The 21,684-nt window shown below is 44.0% G+C and overlaps 1 long non-coding RNA gene across 1 annotated transcript in view; it reads right to left on the reverse strand.

Moving 5' to 3' along the window:
* LOC122796043 overlaps positions 1-21,684 on the reverse strand; it is a 103,239-nt gene that overhangs the window by 71,088 nt on the left and 10,467 nt on the right. The window lies entirely within an intron of this gene.

Here is a 21,684-nt window from a genome sequence, read left to right on the forward strand (position 1 = left end):
TCCCCGCAATCTAATGTTGCAATGCAGTAACAGATGGCCTGCAGTACTCTCAAATAGCCTACAGTCCTCTGGCAAAGGTCCATGCCTCACCCATAGTGCCAATGTATGGAATGTCAGGGGGTCCAACTAACAACTTAACACAGTAAACAGAAAACAAATGCAAGGCAAAGTTGACAAATGCCAGTAGCATGCCTCCCCATGTCCTACTGCAAGGACTGTGTATCAGGCTATAAATAAAGGCCCAACTATAGGGATACCTCTGAGATATTGCTTACATAATGTTAGGTGGAGGAGAAAATAACAGAAGGGAGTGTAGAAGCATGGATGTGATGGAGTGTGTGAAGTCTGAAACTCAGATGTCCACCCATACTACTCCCGACTGCAAACCCATGAATGAATAACCACAAAACTACTTATATACCACAATGTGAAGGTAAACTGACCAAATATATGAGTCCTGCCTCTGGATAACCTGAGTGTATCTGTACAGCTGACAAGTATGGCCCCAGAAGGATATGGCCATTCCATGAAGTTGAGAAAAGCACAAGGAAGGGAACCCCAGCCAGCATACTAACAAAGTGCTGCACCATTTACACAGAACCAGCAGTCTGTTGTCTGTAGCTACCCCTCCACAATGTGTGCCAGACATACTTCTCAACTGTACAAAGTTTCGCAGAATATCCAGATTTTTGCCTTATATTTTTGGTCCATTTTTTCATAAAATTGTGGCTTTCTTGCAAACTAGTGGCAAATCATTAAAGATTGAAGGTAGAAAATAATGACAGACATTTGAGTTTTAGACTTCATGCCCATCAGAAAAGTCATGCTAATGCAAAACCTGTTATTCTAACAACTTTCTAAGTTTGTAAGAGCAATATTTAAAAATTGTCCCTGTTTGTACCACTGTTTTCATGGCTTTGTCCAGATTTCTTAATCTAAGAGGTTGAGAGGTATGGTGCCAGAATGTGTAGTCTATATGCCTCAGAAAATTGGTCTCAGCTTCATTCATCTTGTATTTCCTTGTTAATAACTGTGAGCAAAGAATGATAACTGTCAGTAGTTGATGACATGATTCATCACAGTGTAAAAAAGTACATATGTCAATGCTACAACCAAACATGTCACACAAACAGCACAGAAAGCAATAGTTACAGTATCCCCTGTATGTTAAGCCCATTGGGTTTCCATATTGGCAACCTATCTACAGATATCCTGCAGAAACAGTTTGCCAGGTGTAGTTGTAGCACATAAAATCCTGAACTGGAGTCCAACCCTCCCTGGAATGGATGCACACACTCAATATAGAAGGTCATACTGGGCATGCTCTCACACTTGGAGAAATGAAGCCCATGTCTCACAATACAATGGACTACAGATATCGGTTATTCGCAGCTGTCTGTGCACACACACACACCAAATTGTACACCATTGATACTTCCCACACATATCTAAGGCCAACATAATATAATATGCCAAACATACACACACAGAGACATGGGGAAGAGAAAGACAGACAGTGACAGAGAGAATCCCATTATGAGGCCTGTCCCACCCATTACACATCCCATTGGCCTATATCACATGATGTGCTGATGGCATTCACTGTAGAAATGCCTTTGGTTAGCCCTCAGTGGTGCTTGTGATAACTGTGTAACACCAGGCTACAACTCTTACCACATTTTTCGGCCACCAAACCAGGACCAAAACACTAAAGGTGGAGGAGTGTCAATATTCACCAAGGATATTCACACCACCAGGCTAGTTGCCCAACACAATGTGTCTGAAATTCTCCAGGTGCAACTAACACTAGGTAAGACTGCAATCCAAATTGTAGCTTGCTACAGATCCCCCACCATGCCCCAAGATTCCCACTACACCTTTCTAAACATACCGGAAAATATTAAGATACAACAAAACACCCTAATACTGGGTGATTTCAACTACCCTGCCATTAACTGGTAAAACTACTCATGTACCAACACCTTTGCCCAATGGTTCTTGGAAATCAGAAATTCCAACACCCTGGATTACCTAATCCAGTGTCCCAACAGGAGCTCCAATATCCTAGACCTGGTCATTGCCAACATGGGAAATCGATGCTCCACACCTATGGTCACCCCCTTGTTGGTCAGGTCTGACCATAAGCTAATCACCCTTAACATCCACATCACACCCCCAGTAAGGAAACCTTCATAAAAAAACTTCTCCATAGCCAGCTTTATGCTACTCAAATCAGAAGTGACAAACTTCATGACACCCATGCAGACAGGAACTGAAAGTTTGACTGCTGAATCCTACACTGTACGAGCACATCCACTCATGCATGAATCGTGCCATCCCAAATAGAACCTAGATGCTCTCCTCCAAAAAAAGGAAGCCAATCTGGAGATCCTCTGCCATAAACAAACTTTACAACAAAAGGAAGAAGCTGTTGCAGAAAAGAGGAAAATCCCAGGATGCAAAAAACTCCCTTACCAGCCACAGTAAGAAGCTGAGATCCCTCATAATATCCCCCAAAGCTAGTTATGAAAATAAAATTGCCAAAGATTCCAAAGACAACTACAAGGCATTCTATAACTATGTCAAGAATCTAAATGGCAATGCTCAGATTTTCTCTGAGCTACAACAGAATGGCATTAAATATACTGATCCCAAGGATATTGCCAATATCCTGGCAGATCAGTTCAGTGCCAACTTCACCCTCCTCTCACCCCAGCCCATCTCAATACCGGAAGATTGAAAAATTCTGGTAATAACGGCCATATGTAAAAAATGCACTCTCCAAAGCTAAGAATACAGCATCCATGGGACCAAATGACATCCCGGGCTGTGTACTACATGAACTACAAAATGAACTTGCACCTCACCTAAGTGTCATGTTTAATTATAGCCTCACCTTAGGCTTTGTGCCCACTGAGTGGCGCACAGCTACAGTTATCCCATTCCACAAGGGGGGATCCACCTTGGATCCCAGGAACTACCACCCCATCAGTCTGACAAGCCTGATCTGCAAGGCCATGGAATGTACTATCATAGAACTTATAAACAAAGAAAAATGGCAACCTTCAAACACTGTACCCCACCCAGTTTGGTTCATGAAGGGCCAATCTTGTCTCCTGAACCTGGTTGACTTCTTTGAATCAGTCTCCAGAGCCATGGACAAGGGTAAAGTGGTCCACACAGCCTAGCTGGACCTCGTCAAGGCCTTTGACACCATCCCCTACTTGGAATCATAGATAGACTTGCTAAGCTGGGCATTAATCCCTACGTCATTCGATGGGTTGCCAACTGGCTTACTGACAGAACCCACGCTGTAAAAGTAGCCGACTCCAAATCCAGCTCCAGACAAGTGACAAGTGGAGTACCTCACGGTTCAGTCCTGGGACCACTCTTGTTTGGCATCTACTTCTCTGAAGTACAGGCCAACACTAAGGGACTATGGCTAACAAAGTTCGCAAATGACTGAAAACTGGGAGCCATTATTGAATCCCCAAATGATGTGGATACTCTACAAAAGGACGTTACAGAAAGAGATACTTGGTGCCAGAGCCATAGGCTCAAGCTCAATGCCAAGAAATGTATAGTTATCTCCTTCGGGAAAAAACATGTACCCGTGAATTACCACATAGGTGGCAGTACACTAAACACCAAAAGTGTGATAAGAGACTTAGGGACACAGGTGGAAAGTGGTCTCAACTTCGATAACCACATTGCCACAACAGTCAGGAAATCCTTCTATGTGGCACACCTCATCACTAAGGGCTTTTCATCCAGAAAAAAGGTGGTCATTGTCTCACTGTACTCAACCCTCATTAGATTCATTATAGAATACAATGCCCCATTTGGGATGTACCTCTCAAGACATCTGCAACAACTGGAAAGGCCAAAGAAAAACCTCACTAAAAGAATCACAGGCCTAAAGCAGATGGCCTACGCTGACTGCCTTAAAAAACTCCAGCTATACATATCATCTACTCAGAGGCGATCTCTGCTTAACATACAAGGCCATGTCAAACCCAGAGCTGTTGGACATGCTACACTTAAAGAAATCCCAATCCCTCAGAGCCACAAACTCCAAGGATCTAAACCTTTTCAACACAATAAACAAATCATGCTGGAGGGATAGGCTCCTGACCCAGAGACTCCCCAGACTCTGGAATAGACTGCCGATGCATGTCAAGCAGAGTGCTTCTTTGGCCATCTTCAAAAGGAACATTAACGATTGGATGGGAGAAAGGAAATTCACCCCGGGGATCATGTCAGTCACCCTGCTAGACAAGGGTCCAGGGAAGTAAATAGTGTGGGAAGAAATAGCCAGGGAATTGTTATGGCTAGGCTTGTATAGGCCCTAGGGCCAATAGCCTAGTACCAACCTATGAACCTATCAACCTACAAATAGGTATTAATGTAGCAGTTGTAATCTCAGTCCTGTCAAATGCAAAGTTGTCTGTGAGTGTGTGTGTGTGTGTTTCTAGATGAATGTGATTGAGACCATTCACACTCACTAAACCTCACTTACCCCTCCTTCAGCACTACTGCTGATGTCACTCACCTTCAAAGATACCTTTGGACAGCACACCAGCATATAAGCTCTGTGGTACTTGTGATAACTGTGAAATACTCTATTGTAACAAACTAGTTAGGTAGGAGTTCAATCCTGATCCTGACAACTGTGTAAATGTGAGTGTTTGTGTGAGAGAGTGCGTGCATCCTTGAAGAGACCCAATTCTGTGGTCATTCACACTTACAACACTTCCATTATCCCTCCTTTAGCACTGCTGCTGATGTCATTCACCTTCAAAATACCTTTGCACAGCTCTCAAACATGTAAGCTCCATGGCACTTGCGGTAAGTACGGGACGATGTAGTAGCACTCACTACATAGGTAGGGGCTTGAATCTCATTCCTAGCAAGTGTTTGTGTGTGTACATATGTATGTCAGTATCTCAAAGATTTTTGCCCCATTTACACCCAGTAAACATCTCAGTGCTTGACTTTAGCAGTCCTGCAGATATCACCCCCCTTAGAAGTACCTGTTGGCAACCCTAAACCATGTAATATCAGTGGTGCATGTGGTAAATGCATAACCATAATGGTCCAAAAAGGTAGTTAGCTAGAGGTTTGAACCTCACCCCTAGCAAATGTAAATGTGTGTGTAGGGTAAAATATTTTTTGGAATCTATTACTCACTACATCACCCAATGTCAGTATTTACAGGGGCTGGTGATGTTCCTCACCTTAGAAGTAGTGTGGGACAACATCCAAAAGATCTGTAATGCGTGTGATAAATGTGGTACACTATAGTAGCAATACATAGCTAGGTAGGGGTTTGAAACTCAGTACTGGCAAGTGTGTGTGTGTGCATGTGTGAACAGGATCCATAGGAGGTGGGTTTTGCTAAATTATTATGTTGAGGACCTAGTATATGTCACAATGTCCACCTTACAAGGCCAGCAATTGTCAAACACCATGGAGGTTGGTGTAGACAATCCACAGCCCTAAATATCTAGTGCCATGTGCAATGACTATGTGACAGTATGGATTAGTGAACAATATAGGCAACCCTTCTAATACTCAGAGATCACTCCACTCATGTATCATACACAAACGCACTTGGCTAGGCAACAACCACTATATCAGTAGTTCCCCTGCATATTTCCTCACAGATAGTACCCATGGTATGACTGCAATGAACTACATGCCTGTTGACCACAACAGTGCCACTGACATCAGAAAGTACTTTTATGTGTTACATCTCCTGACTGTGTGTTATCCAGCAAGTAATAGGACATGGAACCCTGTTCCATCCCCTCAGTAGCCCAATCAATGTGTACAGTGGCCCTTTTGCCATGTTCCCCACTGGAAGCCTGCAACAACTGTAGAGTCTGCAAACCTGCCCCGCAAAGGGAATACCATGCCTTATACACATGCCCTGTATGGACAGACGCCACTAACTCCACTGAATACCCATATCATACTGTCAATGTAGGTGCAATCACTACCTCAGTTACATAACCAGGTATCACCAAATGAGGTCAGGAATACTACATCAGAAGATACTAATCTGTCCACACAACATGCCCCAGAGAACTCAAGCACACTTCCACATGTCAAAGAACATGCATGTGGGACATGTGCACAACCCAGACACTGTTCATGTTATGGAATATAGATCACATACATGGGAAGCAGTGCACATCACTGGCCACTCACAATACATTTGGATGAGTGGATGGGGAATACAATGCCCACCCCTGGGGACCACTCCAGTGACTATACTCCTGAGCCACACTGGGGACTATTGTCATGTGGCCTGATGCCAGGATATTCCCCTGGGCTAGCCTTGTAGAGCCTTCAGGCCCATTCACCTACTACACACCTATGAAGCAATGAACCTATGGACCTCAGTATTGGCAAGTGTGTGTGTGTGTGTGTGTGTGTGTGTGTGTGTGTGTGTGTGTGTGTGTGTGTGTTGTGTGAATAGTAATTTGTATGGAGTTGTGTGAATAGTAATCCCAGTGTGTTTGGTTGATGAATATCCCCTGTGGCTGTGGTTTTTAGCATTCAGAGGTGTGTCCAAACTAGAACATGTACCATTCTCCATTCTACAACAGATGTTGTACATCAACATATACCTATGTACAACCCTCAGCCCTATAATCTGTGAGGCATATGCAATCACTGTGTTACAGACCAGGGGTTACCTTCCATATACTGTACCCTGCCTATGACATGGTGGCTGTGTCACCACACTGCCATACCCTGTGGCCTTGCTGCAGGGCCACATCCTGGTTTTGCACAGGTGACTAGAATGAAAATGGGATACAGCATGTGAGAACATATTCACTCAGCACTTCACTTGTCGGGGAGAGAGGGGTAAAGTTGGCACTGAATGTGTTGCCAAGACTGTGGCCAATATCTGTGGTCTCAAGATGGGCATTAGCTTTGTGCAGTAACTCGCAACACTTGTGTTTAATGCTGTGGAGGTTGTTGATGTAACTAACAAAGGCAGTTGTGGCTGTTGTCAGTGTCTGCTGCATCTCTGCTACCATAGATGCCTGGTGGGGAGTCCATGAGGGATCCAAAGTTGTGTTTGAGGCTAATAAGGGAGTTCAACAGTCATGGGACACCACCTTTCCCTGCAACAGTGTCCTCATTCTGATGTACATTTTAGTAATGGCAGGGGACCGTCACACTGTCTTCCAGTGTTTGGAGGACAGTGTCTGGATTCTGTTGGCTCTGGCTTGTACCATGCATTCATGTACCTGTTTGGAGAGTGACTATATGTATGATTCCACAGTCATGCAGATACATCCCATTGCCATGGCTGCAAATTCAGCTTTGGCAAGGTTTTGCCAAGTGGTTATCTTTGTGGGGGGTGCGGCTGACATGTTGAGTGCCATGTTGATTACAGCCTGTGTGAATCTCACCATGCAGGGATTGACATCTGGGGATGAGCAACAGTCCCATATTTAAGTGGTCAACACAGGTTAGGGTTGTTGCATCCTCTTTCAGGGGTCAGTATGAGCTGGTCTAGGGCAATGGAAATGATGAATCCAAGAAGTGTTGGGCCACTGCTCTGGCACTTGGCTACATTCCCCAGGTGATGGAGGGTTAGTTGAAGACTCATAGTATGTCAATGTTGTGTTGGACCATCAGAGATGGCAGGGTGTTGAGGAATGTGCATTGACAGTCTAAGGACATAGATGTGGACCCATAGCAGACTATGATCTGGATTGAACTATTACCCCAAGGCAGTTGTACTGGAAGTATCTCCAATTCATTATGATGGGATACTAGTCTGGAGGTGTTCCTATCCAAAATGAATATGGAGACAACACCACCTGTGGAGTTGGTGTGGTCCATGTTTGGGGGCTGACAGCTGTGGAATGTGTCATAGCCTGATACTGCAGGTCTGCTGTTTGCTGCTGTGAACCACCTCTCCATTACAGCGGACATGTGTCCTCCACTCCGACTGCTATGAGTGACTGCATCCTGACAGTTAGATGTCCACTGTTGAGCAGCATGATTCTCAGATTGCATACATGTGTAGCCATTATGGTGGTAATAACATTAGGAACACTGCCTAATAAGGCAAGACACTTAGCCAGTACTTGGCAACCCAGCAGTGACAGATGTAGAACATCCATGGCAAGTCATTGGGTTCTGTTAATCATGCCATCCCAAGCAGAGAGGTTTTGGATCCCCTGAGAATAACACATAACATGTAAGCCAATGTTGCAGTCAACCATCTGTTGATAGTATGGCAGCATCACTCTGGGTGACAACGGTACACTACCCAGACCTACTGTCATACCTGTCTGGACCACATAATCAGAGAGTTCAACCATGTTTCCTATCATGTAGTCCAGGGAGGTGTGTCCCAAGTCATTCACATCTACATGGATACAGAGTGATACTCGTAGTTGTTGTGAAGTGACATGACTGGCTGTGTCATGGGTTAGATGCTGGCACATGATTGATATTTAGCTGTTACCTGCTCCATATTCAGCTTAGTGAGTGGGATGTATGTGCCTCAGTATTGAGTTACTCATGATCACTGTATTGAGCAAGGTAGTTAGCCTTAGGGGCATAGGTTGGGGGCACACTATATAGGTTAAATATATGTCCCGTGGCATGTGCCATGTCGCAGTGTCTGATTGAGTGCCTGCCTTGCTTGTCTGTGCTGTTTGGGTAGATGTCCTTTGAGTGCTTCTGGGAAGGTGGGTGTGTGGCTTTTCACTGTATGTCATGGCTGTCAAAGTGGGTGTCATGGTGAGCTATGTGTTCCACATGGTGTGGTGCAGGTGTTGCTCTTATCCTCTAGACCTGCTAGTCCAGTCTTTGCTGGAGAGTGCATATGTCCACACTGGGTGAGATATGGATAACCCTCACAGGCCTGAGTGTTTGGAGATTAGAGGGGAGGTTTGTCTGTGTACATGCGGCAGTTGCAACAGTGCCCCAGAATGGACAAGTGCACCAGGTTAAAGAGTGAAAGCACAGATAATCACCCGTCAAACATGCTAGGAGGGGTGGACATAACTTGTAAGTACTGGGGTGACATCTGTGATGAACAAGTACTGCTGACGGCTCCCTGGTGTGTCCCACTTCTTGATACAATAATCTCGTGAAGTGCCAAGCCATAATGCTAATTGAAGTGCAAGATAGAAAGAACTAGCATGATGTATGGATGGAACAGAAGGCAGACTGTCTGCCACCTGTAATACTTTACCACAGCTGTACAGTTATCAGCAGCTTTGGCCATGTGAAAATTTAGTAAGCTCTGTAGCATGTGCGGTAATTGTATAACACTATGTACTGTCTGGCTCATACCATTTTTGACCTGTGTACTACCCTTTACACTTCCCTTCACTCAAATTTAGTAGACCTGTTGATATCATCCACCTTAGAAGTACCTTTGGAAGAGATGAACATGTACAATCTCTGTGGTGCATCTCATAACTGTGTAACACTATTGAAGGATTATCTCAATAGGCAGGAGTTCTAATCCCAATGCTGCCAAGAGTATATGTGTATGAATCATGTACTGTCTGGCTCATACCATTTTTGACCTGTGTACTACCCTTTACATTTCTCTTCACTCCAATTTAGTAGACCTGTTGATGTCATCCAGCTTAGAAGTACCTTTGGAAGAGTTGGACATGTACAAGCTCTGTGATGCATCACAGAACTGTGTGGTATTATAGTAGGGTTACCTAGGTAGCCAGGAGTTCCAATCTCAATACTGGTGAGTGTGTATGAATGCTGTACTGTCTAGCTTATACCCCTTTTGCCCTGTGTACTACTATTTACACTTCCCTTCACTCCAATTTAGTAGACCTGTTGATGTTATCCACCTTAGAAATACCTTTGGAAGAGGTGGACAGGTACAAGCCCTGTGGCACGTGTCATAACTGTGTAGAACTATATTATTAATACCTAGATAGGCAGGTGATCTGATGCTGACAACTGTGTGTGAGGATCATATCCTGTGTGGCTTACACCATTTTTATATTTATACCATACATGGCTGGTGACCACCTCCCACTGTCGTTACTTTATATAGTGTGGTAACATAAAGAGATGAGTATATTTTTTTGGTTTTAGAGTTTGTACTGTTAGTTGTTGCTTAGATCTCTGTTGAAACTGTTTTCACCACCCCCACCCCAATTTTCTGCTGTGTCTTCATTTGGTATAACTGGTTTTTACAGCTTTTGTGTTATCTAACTCAAGCATCACATGCATAAAATGTGACCTGTTAGTAACAGCCTGCATTTAATTGTTGGAACCTGTGTTCTGAGAGACTGCCTTCCAGAATATCTGCAAATATACAGAGCTGAGAATATTTTTTTGGTTATAGAGTTTGTTAATTGTTGCTTAGATCTCTGTTGAAACTGTTGTCTCCCTGTTCTGAGAGACTGATCTGCAAATATACAGAGCTGAGTATATATTTTTTTTGTTTTAGAGTTTGTACTGTTAGTTGTTGCTTAGATCACTGTTGAAACTGTTTTCCCCACCCCCACCCCCTATGTTCTGCCATGTCTTCATTTGGTATAACTGTTTTTTACAGCTTGTGTGTTATCTAACTCAAGAATCACTTGCATAAAATCTGACCTGTTAGTAACAGCCTGCATTTAATTGCTGGAACCTGTGTTCTGAGAGACTGCCTTCCAGACTATCTGCAAATATACAGAGCTGAGTATAATTTTGCTTACATCTCTGTTGAAACTGTTTTGTCTTATCCACCCTCCCAGTTTTTGGATTGTAGTTTAAATTTGGTGGCTTTTGCAGTTGCACGCCCCACTGTAGATTTGATCTGTGACACTCCCCCAGTCCCATCTCTTTACCACATTCTATTTAATTACATTTTTTAAACTGTGTTTGGTCTAATATTGCTACATACTCAAGTGTGCTAGCTTGCACTGCATGTGAATTGTTTTTACTACTGTTTTTGCTACTTTGCTGTAAAAAAAAAAAACTGAAAGCCTGTTTCCTACCTTTCCTGTAACCAGTGTTCCAGATACAGATTTGCTGTATCCAGGACTGTATGTAAGCTTCTGAGCCCCCCAAGCCTTTCTGTGTTGGAGGGAAGCCTTCTAGCTTATCAGTGGGAGTGGTAAGCACTAGGTAACCTGTCTACCACATAAGGAGTGGTTCTGGCCCAGAAATTGTACTTATTGGCCATTTGGGCAATCTCATAGGTTCATAGGTTGGTACTTGGCTATCAGCCCTAGGGCCTATACAAGCCTAGCCATAACAATTCCCTGGCTATTTCTTCCCACACTATTTACTTCCCTCTCTTCCATATCTCTCAACTTTCTGATTTGAAAGCCTGCATTTGCACTTGTTTCTGTCCTGTAACTTGTGTAGTGCAGATACAGATTCTTACTTTTAGCACTTAAATTTGCTTATTCATGCTCAGCACTTGTTCAGAACTTGTAAGCACTAAATAAGCTACTAATTACTATAGCACTCAATCTTCCTCATTACCTAGGAAAACAGTTTTTGTACTTACTTTTCTCACTTGCTTAGAGAAAAACAGCTCTTGTACTCACTTTCCTCACTTATCTAGAGGAAAATAGTTTTTTATTCAGGCATGTCCAAGGGTCAGCTCCCAGTGTTCTCTCCTGTCTATCTGATGAATCTGGGCATTTTGAGGCAATGTAGAAATTGCCTCATGTATACAGACAACCCTCTCCTCCTACCACCCAACACTACAACCTGTGAGCGATGCACTTATCTAGCCAAACTGGAGGTAAAGCTCTCTCCAACCAAGACTGAACTTGACAGTCATGAGAAGAAGGTAAACATTTGCATCACACCACACTCATCACATAGTCTCACTAAATCTACACCACCAAAATCCACAAATAGTAACACAAAAACATTTGCGGAGGCTCTCAATAATAATCTGTCTAATCAACAGAGACCTCATAAGCAGAAATGCAAGCAACCTCCATCCCCCAACACAACCCAAATGATACATAGCCCACAGACTCAGTGTGCCACTCAACCACAGCCAATAAGGCAAAATAACGTACCCAACACGCCAGTCATAGGTGACTCTATAGTCAGGCACACTGATGTCTCACTCACCAGGCTAAACAAGGAGAAGGTTACTGTCAGCTGCCTGTCGGGTGCCAGGATCTGCCACATAACCTACGCACTCAGGTCACTCCACAACAAGTACAAATATGACTCTGTCATTGTCCATGTTGGTGTGAATGACCTAAGACGTACCTCCCTGGACTACATGAAAAGAGACATGGAACAGCTCTCGAATCTTGTAGCCCAGGCATGTATGACCCTAGCCCTGAGTAGCATTCTGCCATCACCCCGAATGATACTGCAGTACAAGGACAAAATGATTGACTTCAACAATTGGATAAGCTTCTGGTGTCATTCTAAGGGGATCCAGTATCTGTCTACTTGCGATGACATGGTCGACAGACCATGATGCTTTGCCACAGATGACCTGCACCTGTCACCCCTGGGATTACGGATACTAGCTAAGGCTCTTGCTGCCCCTATAGTGACTTTTTTAGACAAGGTTCAAAAAAATTCACCACCATAACTGGAACAGGCAAGCAAAAACTGAGGGTAATGCTACTCAATGCTAGAAGTCTAAAGCTCAAAATGCACTCACTCGAGGCACTCCTTAAAATGGAGAACATCGATATCTATGCAGTGACTGAGACCTGGTTCAAGGCTCCAGAGAGCACCCCTGCACTACCAGGCTATAATTCATACCACACTTTTTGGCCATGTAACCTGAACCAAAACACCAAAGGCGGAGGTGTGTCCATACTCATTAAGGATATCCACACCTTCAGGCTAATTGCTCAGCATAATGCATCCGAGGTTATCCAAGTGCAACTAACTATGGGCAAAACTGCAATCCAAATTGTAGCTTGCTACAGATCCCCCATCATGCCCCAGGATTCCCACTCCTCTTTTCTTGATGTACTGGAAAATATTAGGGTTCAACCAAACACCCTAATAATAGGCGACTTCAACGTCCCTACCATTAACTGGGAAAACTACTCGTGTACGAACTCCTTAGCTCAACGCTTTTTGGGATTCATAAACTTCAATGCCCTGGATCAGCTTATCCACACCCCCACCAGGGGCAACAATATCCTAGACCTAGTCATTACCAACATGAGTGACCGGTGTTCCACACCTGAAGTCAACTCCTCGTTGGTCCGATCAGACCATTAGGTAATCACCCTTGATATCCATATCCCGCCCCCACCCCCCATTAAGGAAACCATGATAAATAATTTCTCCAAAGCCAACTTCATGCTTCTTAAGACAGAAGTGGTGAACTTCATGACACCCATGCAGATGGACAATACAGTTACAACTGCTGAATCCTACACAAATGCATTCTATAAGCACTTACACGAGTGCATGGATTTTGCTATCCCAAACAGAACCAAGATGCTATCCTCCATAAAAAGGAAGCCAATCTGGTGGTCCCCTGCCATAAACAAACTGTACAACAGAAGGAAGAAACTGTTGCAAAAGAGAGTAAAATCCCATGAGTGGAGGAGCTCCCTGGTCAGCCTCAGTAAGAAGCTGAGATCGTTTATAAGATCCTCTAAAGCTAGCTATGAAAACAAAATCACCACTAATTCTAAGGACAACCACAAAGCATTCTATAGCTATGTCAAGAATCTCGATGGCAACACCCAGATCTGCTCTGAGTTACAGCACAATGACACGAAAATTACAGAACCAACTGATATTACCAACATCCTGGCAGATAGGTTCAGTGCTAACTTTACCCCCCCACCACCGCCACCTAAAGGGCCCATATCTATACAGGAAGAATGCAGAGTCCCTGTAATCACAACTATGCAGGTAAAAGCTGCACTCTCTAAAGCCAGAAACACAGCATCCATGGGACCGGGCAACATCCCAGGCTGAGTTTTACATGAACTGGCTCCCCACTTAAGCACCATGTTCAATAATAGCCTCGCATCAGGCTTTGTGCTCACTGAATGGTGCACAGCAACATTTATCCCACTCCACAAAGGGGGAACCAACACTGATCCTGGGAACTATTGACCTATTAGCCTGACGAGCCTGGTCTGCAAGGCCATGGAACGTATCATCATGGACTCATAAACAAAGACATTGGTAACTTCCAAACTTTGTATCCCACCCAATTCGGGTTTGTGAAAGGCAGATTGTGCCTCCTGAACCTGATTGACTTCTTTGAGGCAGTCACGAAGGCCGGAAATGAGGGTAAGGTGGTTCACACAGCCTATCTTGACCTCGCCAAGGCTTTCGACACCATCCCCCATTCTGGAATTATAGCTAAACTCACTAAACTAGGTATAAATCCCTACGTCACAAGATGGGTTGCCAACTGGCTCACTGACAGAACCCACACTGTAAAAGTTGCAGACTCCAAATCTGACATCAAAGCAGTGACAAGTGGAGTACCACAGGGTTCCATCCTGGGACCTCTCCTGTTTGGTATCTACTTCTCTGAAGTACAGGCTAACACAGAAGGCCTCTGGCTAATGAAGTTCACAGATGACTGCAAACTAGGAGCCATAGTCAAGTCCCCAAATGATGTGGACATTCTACAGAAGGGCCTCGCTGAGACAGATGCCTGGTGTCAGAGCCATGGCCTCAAGCTCAATGCCAAAAAGTGCAGTGTCATCCCCTTTGGTAAAAACTCTGCACCCATGAACTACCACATAGGCAGCACTCTACTTAACACCGAATGTGTGATAAGAGACCTTGGGACTCAGGTGGACAGTAATCTCTCCTTTGATAGTCACATTGCCACAGTAGTCAGGAAGTCCTTCTACGTGGCACACCTCATCATAAAAGGGTTCTCATCCAGGAAAAAAGAGGTCATTGTTCCCTTCTACTCGACACTCATTAGACCCATTATAGAGTACAATGCACCTTTTGGAATGTACCTCACAAGACATCTGCAGCAGCTTGAAAGGCCACAGAAGTACCTCACAAAGAGGATTACTGGCCTCAAACAAATGCCCTACACTGACTGCCTCAAAAAACTCCAGCTTTACTCCGTAGCATATCGCCTACTCTGAGGTGATCTCTGCCTAACATATAAAGCTATGTCAAACCCAGAGCTGTTGGACATGCTACACCTAAAGAAATTCCAATCCCTCCAAGCTACACGCTCTAGGGACCTAAACCTTGTCACCACAATAAACAGGACATGGTGGAGGGATAGATTCCTGTCCCAGAGACTTCCCATACTCTGGAACAGGCTACCCATCTATGTCAAGCAAAGTTCTTCATTAGCACTATTCAAGAAAAATCTTAGGTAGTTACTAGGCTATCGGCCCAAGGGCCTACACAAGCCTAGCCAACAAGGTTCCCTGGCATAAGCCATCCAAGAAAGTTATTTTCCTGTGCCACTGTCGAGTACCCCGGGGTGTATTTCCTATTCGACATCCACTCATTAAGATTTTTCTTGAAGAGTGCTAATGAAAAACCCCTTTATGATGAGGTGTGCCATGTAGACGGACTTCCTGAATACTGTGGCAATGTGACTATCAAAGGAGAGACTACTGTCCACCTGGGTCCCAAGGTCTCTTATCACACATTCAGTGTTAAGTAGATTGCTGCCTATGTAGTAGTTCATGGGTACAGAGTTTTTACCAAAGGGGTTGACACTGCACTTTTTGGCATTGAGCTTGAGGCCATGGTTCTGACACCAGGCATCTGTCTCAGTGAGGCCCTTCTGTAGGATGTCCACATCATTTGGGGACTTAATTATGGCTCCTAGTTTGCAGTCATCTGCGAACTTCATTAACTAGAGGCCTTCTGTGTTAGCCTGTACTTCGGAAAAGAAGATACCAAACAGGAGAGGTCCCAGGATGGAACCCTGTGGTACACCACTTGCCACTGCTTTGATCTCAGATTTGGAGTCTGCAACTTTACAGTGTGGGTTCTGTCAGTGAGCCAGTTGGCAACCCATCTTGTGACGTAAGGATTTATACCTAGTTTAGTGAGTTTAGCTATAATTCCAGAATGGGGGATGGTGGTGAAAGCCTTGGCGAGATCAAAATAGGCTGTGTGAAAAACCTTACCCTCATCTACGGCTTTGGTGACTGCCTCAAAGAAGTTGATCAGGTTCACAAGGCATGATCTGCCTTTCACAAACCCAAACTGGGTGGGATCTAGAGTTTGGAGGTTACCAATGACTTTGTTTATAAGTTCCATGATGATACATTCCATGGCCTTGCAGATGAGGCTCGTCAGGCTAGTAGGTCGATAGTTCCCAGGATCAGTGGTGGCTCCCCCTTTGTGGAGTGGGATAACTGCTGCTGTGCATCATTCAGTGGGCACAAAGCCTGATGTGAGGCTATTATTGAACATGGTGCTTAAGTGGGGAGCCAGTTTGTTCTGAAGTTCGTGTAAAACGCAGCCTGGGATGTTGTCTGGTCCCATGGATGCTGTGTTTTTGGCTTTAGAGAGTGCAGCTTTTACTTGCATAGTTGTGATTACAGGGACTCTGCATTCTTTCTGTATAGATATGGGCCCTTTATGGGGTAAGGGGGGGGGTAAAGTTAGCACTGATCCTATCTCCCAGGATGTTGGCAATATCAGTTGGTTCTGTAATTTTTGTGTCGTTGTGCTGTAACTCAGAGCAGATCTGAGTGTTGCCATTGAGATTCTTGACATAGCTATAGACTGATTTGTGGTTCTCCTTAGAATTAGTGTCGATTTTGTTTTTGTAGCTAGCTTTGGAGGATCTTACAAGGGATCTCAGCTTCTTACTGAGGCTGACCAGGGAGCTCCTCCACTCATGGGATTTCACTCCCTTTTGCAACAGTTTCTTCCTTCTGTTGTACAGTTTGTTTATGGCAGGGGACCACCAGATTGGCTTCCTTTTTTGGAGGATAGCGTCTTGGTTCTGTTTGGGATAGCACGATCCATGCACTCGTGTAAGTGCATATAGAGTGTATTTGTGTAGGATTCAGCAGTTGTAACTGTATTGTCCATCTGCATGGATGTCATGAAGTTCACCACTTCTGTCTTAAGAAGCATGAAGTTGGCTTTATAGAAATTTTTTACCGTGGTTTCCTTAATGGGGAGTGGTGGCGGGATGTGGATATCAAGGGTGATTAGCTTATTGTCAGATCAGACCAACGAGGAGTTGACTTAGGTGTGGAACACCGGTCACTCATGTTGGTAATGACTAGGTCTAGGATACTGTTGCCCCTGGTGGGGGTGTGGATAAGTTGATCCAGGGCATTGGAGTTTATGAATTCCAGAAAGTGTTGAGCTAAGGAGTTGGTACATGAGTAGTTTTCTCAGTTAATGGCGGGGAAGTTGAAGTCACCTATTATTAGGATGTTTGGTTGAACCCTAATATTTTCCAGTACATCAAGAAAAGAGGAGTGGGAATCCTGGGGCATGGTGGGGGATCTGTAGCAAGCTACAATTTGGATTGCAGTTTTGCCCAGAGTTAGTTGCACTTGGATAACCTTGAATGCATTCTGCTGAGCAACTAGCTTGGAGGTGTGGATATCCTTAATGAATATGGACACACCTCCGCCTTTGGTGTTTCGGTCCAGGTTACATGGCCGAAAAGTGTGGTATGAGTTATAGCCTGGTAATGCAGGGCTGCTCTCTGGAACTTGAACCAGGTCTCAGTCACTGCACAAATATCGATGTTCTCCATTTTAAGGAGTGCCTCGAGTGAGTGTATTTTGAGATTTAAACTTCTAGCATTGAGTAGCATTACCCTCAGTTTTTGCTTGCCTGTTCCTGTTATGGTGGTGAATTTGTTATTTGATCCTTGCCTAAAAAAGGCACTATCGGGGCAGCAAGAGCCTTAGCCAGTATCTGGAATCCCAGGGGCAACAGGTGCAGGCCATCTGTGGCAAAGCATTGTGGTCTGTCAACCATGTCATCCCAAACAGTCAGACACTGGATCCCCTTAGAATGACACCAGAAGCTTAGCCAATTGTTGAAGTCAATCATTTTGTCCTTGTACTGCGGTATCATTCTGGGCAATGGCAGAATGCTACTCAGGGCTAGGGTCATGCCTGCCTGGGCTACAAGATCGGAGAGCTCTTCCATGTCTCTTTTCATGAGTCCAGGGAGGTATATCTCAGGTCATTCACACCAACATGGACAATGACAGAGTCATATTTGTACTTGTTGTGGAGTGACCTGAGTGCGTGGGTTATGTGGCGGATCCTGGCACCCAACAGGCAGCTGACAGTAACCTTCTCCTTGTTTAGCCTGGTGAGTGGGACAGCAGTGTGCCTGACTATAGAGTCACCTATGACTAGTGTGTTGGGTACGTTGTTTTGCCTTATTGGCTGTGGTTGAGTGGCACACTGAGTCTGTGGGGTATGTGTCATTTGGGTGGTGTTGGGGGATGGAGGTTGCTTGTGTTACTGCTTTGGAAGTTTCTGTTGCTTAGACATATTATTATTGAGAGCCTCCGCGAATGTTTTTGTGTTACTATGATTTTGGTGGTGTAGATTTAGTGAGACTATGTGATGAGTGTGGCGTAGTGCAAAGGTTTACCTTCTCCTCATGACTGTCGAGTGCAGTCTTGGTTGGAGAGAGCTTTACCTCCAGTTTGGCTAGATAAGTGCATCGCTCACAGGTTGTAGTGTTGGGTGGTAGGAGGAGAGGGTTGTCTGTGTACATGAGGTAATTTCTACATTGCCTCAAGATGCCCAGATAAATCAGATAGACAGGAGTGAACACTGGGAGCTGACCCTTGGACATGCCTGAATAAAAAAACATTTTCCTCTAGATATGTGAGGAAAGTGAGTACAAGAGCTGTTTTTCTCTAAGTAAGTGAGAAAAGTAAGTACAAAAACTGTTTTCCTCTAGGTAATGAGGAAGGTTGAGTGCTATAGTAATTAGTAGCTTATTTAGTGCTTACAAGTTCTGAACAAGTGCTGAGCATGAATAAACAAATTTAAGTGCTAAAACTAAGAATCTGTATCTGCACTAAAAGAATTACAGGACAGAAACAAATGCAAATGCAGGCCTTCAAATCAGAAAGTCGAGAGAGATGGAAGAGATTGCCCAAGTGGCCAATAGCTACAATCTCTCAGCCAGAACCACTCCCTATGTGGTAGACAGGTTACCTCGTGCTTACCACTCCAACTGATAAGCTAGAAAGCTTCCCTCCAACACAGAAAGACTTGGGGGCTCAGAAGCTTACATACAGTCTGGGATACAGCAAACCTGTATCTGGAACACTAGTTACAGGAGAGGTAGGAAAAAGGCTTACAGTTTTTTTTTGTTGGACACTTGATTGCATAATTCTCTGACCTCCATCAATTTCTTTGTAGAGGGTTGACAGTGGGCATCTACCATGTGGATAGTGTGTGGATGGAGGCAAGTCTGTGTTTGACTGTGGTGTGTGATGGAGCTTTGAGCACATGCCTTAGGTCATGTAGGAGGCAGACACTGATGTTATTATGCCTCATGGAGATATGATGTAATTGCCATCAGTAGGCAATATGTACATGCTTACCATTGCTGAGGGGAGGAGTCTGGTTGATGTGCATATCTCCCTGTACAACTGAGGTGGACAGGGTGGCAATGTTCCCACCTAACCTGTGTGATGCAGGTGGCCTATATGCCTGTCATGTGTGTATGAGGTTTTCTTTACTCCCAGTACAGGGTGAATTATGTCATTTCATCTGAGACTTACAACATATGTGGAGACATGGATGCAATTGTCCTTCGTGGTGTGGATATGTCTGATTCATAGTCATAGACAGCCTTACAGGAAGTCACCTGTGAACTCACATGCTTGCTCAGATATAGGATGACTTGCTTCAAAGTTGTTGCCTGCACCTATATGTCCCTGTACAGTCAATGTAGCAACCTATTATGTGGTTTGTGTATTGCTGCTGTCCACCAAAGGGGATTACTCTACCTTGGTGAAGACTGGATATACAGGTCAGGTACTGCTGTGTCCATATAGCTACAGTGGATATAAAGGGTACACACCCCTGATACACTGCCTGGTATTTGTGCAATTGGAACATGACATGACAATAACTCATTTCATAACAATTCCCACCTGTAGTGTGACCTATAGCCTGTACAATTCAATTGAAAACATAACATTTGGGTCTGTGAAAACATATAGAAATAATACTCAGTAAAATAAGCCAGTTGAATGAGCGTGCACACCCTTAAACTGATATGTTGTGTATGCACCTCTTGAGATGGGTACAGCATTCATCCATCTTGGTCTGGACTCTAACATCATGGCACATCATCACTTGGCAATAGTTGGTCACCTTCCTAGAAACAACTTTGATTGTATTTCAATGGAATTGTACAGGTTAGGGGTCACATAAAGATGAGAAACATTATGAAATGATCTTCTGTGGCCTGATTGTCATATAGCACACATACCTGGCATTCTAACAGGGGTGTGTATACTTGTGATATCCACTGTATATAGCTGTGGATATAGCTGGTAGTGGTAGCCATGGACAGAGGATCATAACACAGGTGGACACTTCTCTGATTAATAGCTGAATATCATGCCTACTGTAGTACCCATATAAGTGTCAGGGCACTGCAACAACCAGTAGCTGTACACATTTCTGTCTGTTGTATGCACTGGCACTGATATTACACACATGTGCAACATGCACACCCTATGTACCTGAATGCTTGAAACCCGTATGATTTAGTATTGTGCCTTCCAGCTGAACATAAGCATACAAACGTGTGCTCAGGGGATACCTGGTATACATTTCTGTTGCATTTTATTATGGCACACTGTAGTTACAGTCTTGCCGCTCAATCATACATCTCAACCTGTTACAGCAGTATGTCTGGACAATGGCACACATAAATGAGTGTCAAAGTGGACATCACTATTGATACTGTATTAATATAGCTGCACCATACATTAGTACGTTGATTGCACAGTAGGGTTTGACATCACTGTGATAACCTGGAAGATGTCCAATAGTCATAAGCGGGCTATTATGTTACAATGTCATTGCTCACAGACCTGCCAATGGTTTGGCTAACATAACACAGGTAAATATGTATGTGACTACAGATATCAGTCACCAATGTGCTTATTGTCCAGCAGAACACTGTACAGTTGAATGTTATTAATTCAAGATATCACATGCAGTTGAACATGTCTGCAACAATACTTTACTATGCAAATGCCCTCTACAGGTCTTTTAGCTTTCCAAGGCAAACATGTGTCATACTCATAATTACAGGTAACATGGATATGGAAAACATCCCATTAACTGGCCTAGCAGTGGCACAGTCACAACTGTTTGACAGACACCCCTGCAGTTGTCATCTATGAGTGTCCTTTCCCAGGGTGAGTCAGGCTCCTGAGCTGTGATCCCACCTCACAACCTCTCAGAGCATCAAATCTGGACAATGCCTAATATGATGGGGGGATAAATAGGGACAAACTTGAAATATTCCTGTTACAAAAATAGGATGTTCATAGAATGATACATTAAGCATTATGGTGAATATTCTTAAGGATGTGGAGTCTTAAACTCAAGTGTTTGTCATTACCTGAGGAATTCAATTCTCAGCTATTTGCCAGAAAAGTACAGATCTCAGGAGGAACAGACAAAAATACTCAATGGTAAAATGTGGACATTCTGTGAAGATCTGTACAGTTGAGAGGTATGTCTGTGATATCTCACA

This window comes from Protopterus annectens, chromosome 2.part2 (assembly GCF_019279795.1).
Source record: "Protopterus annectens isolate FY-2018-M chromosome 2.part2, PAN1.0, whole genome shotgun sequence".
In the NCBI taxonomy this organism is placed as follows: domain Eukaryota; kingdom Metazoa; phylum Chordata; order Ceratodontiformes; family Protopteridae; genus Protopterus; species Protopterus annectens.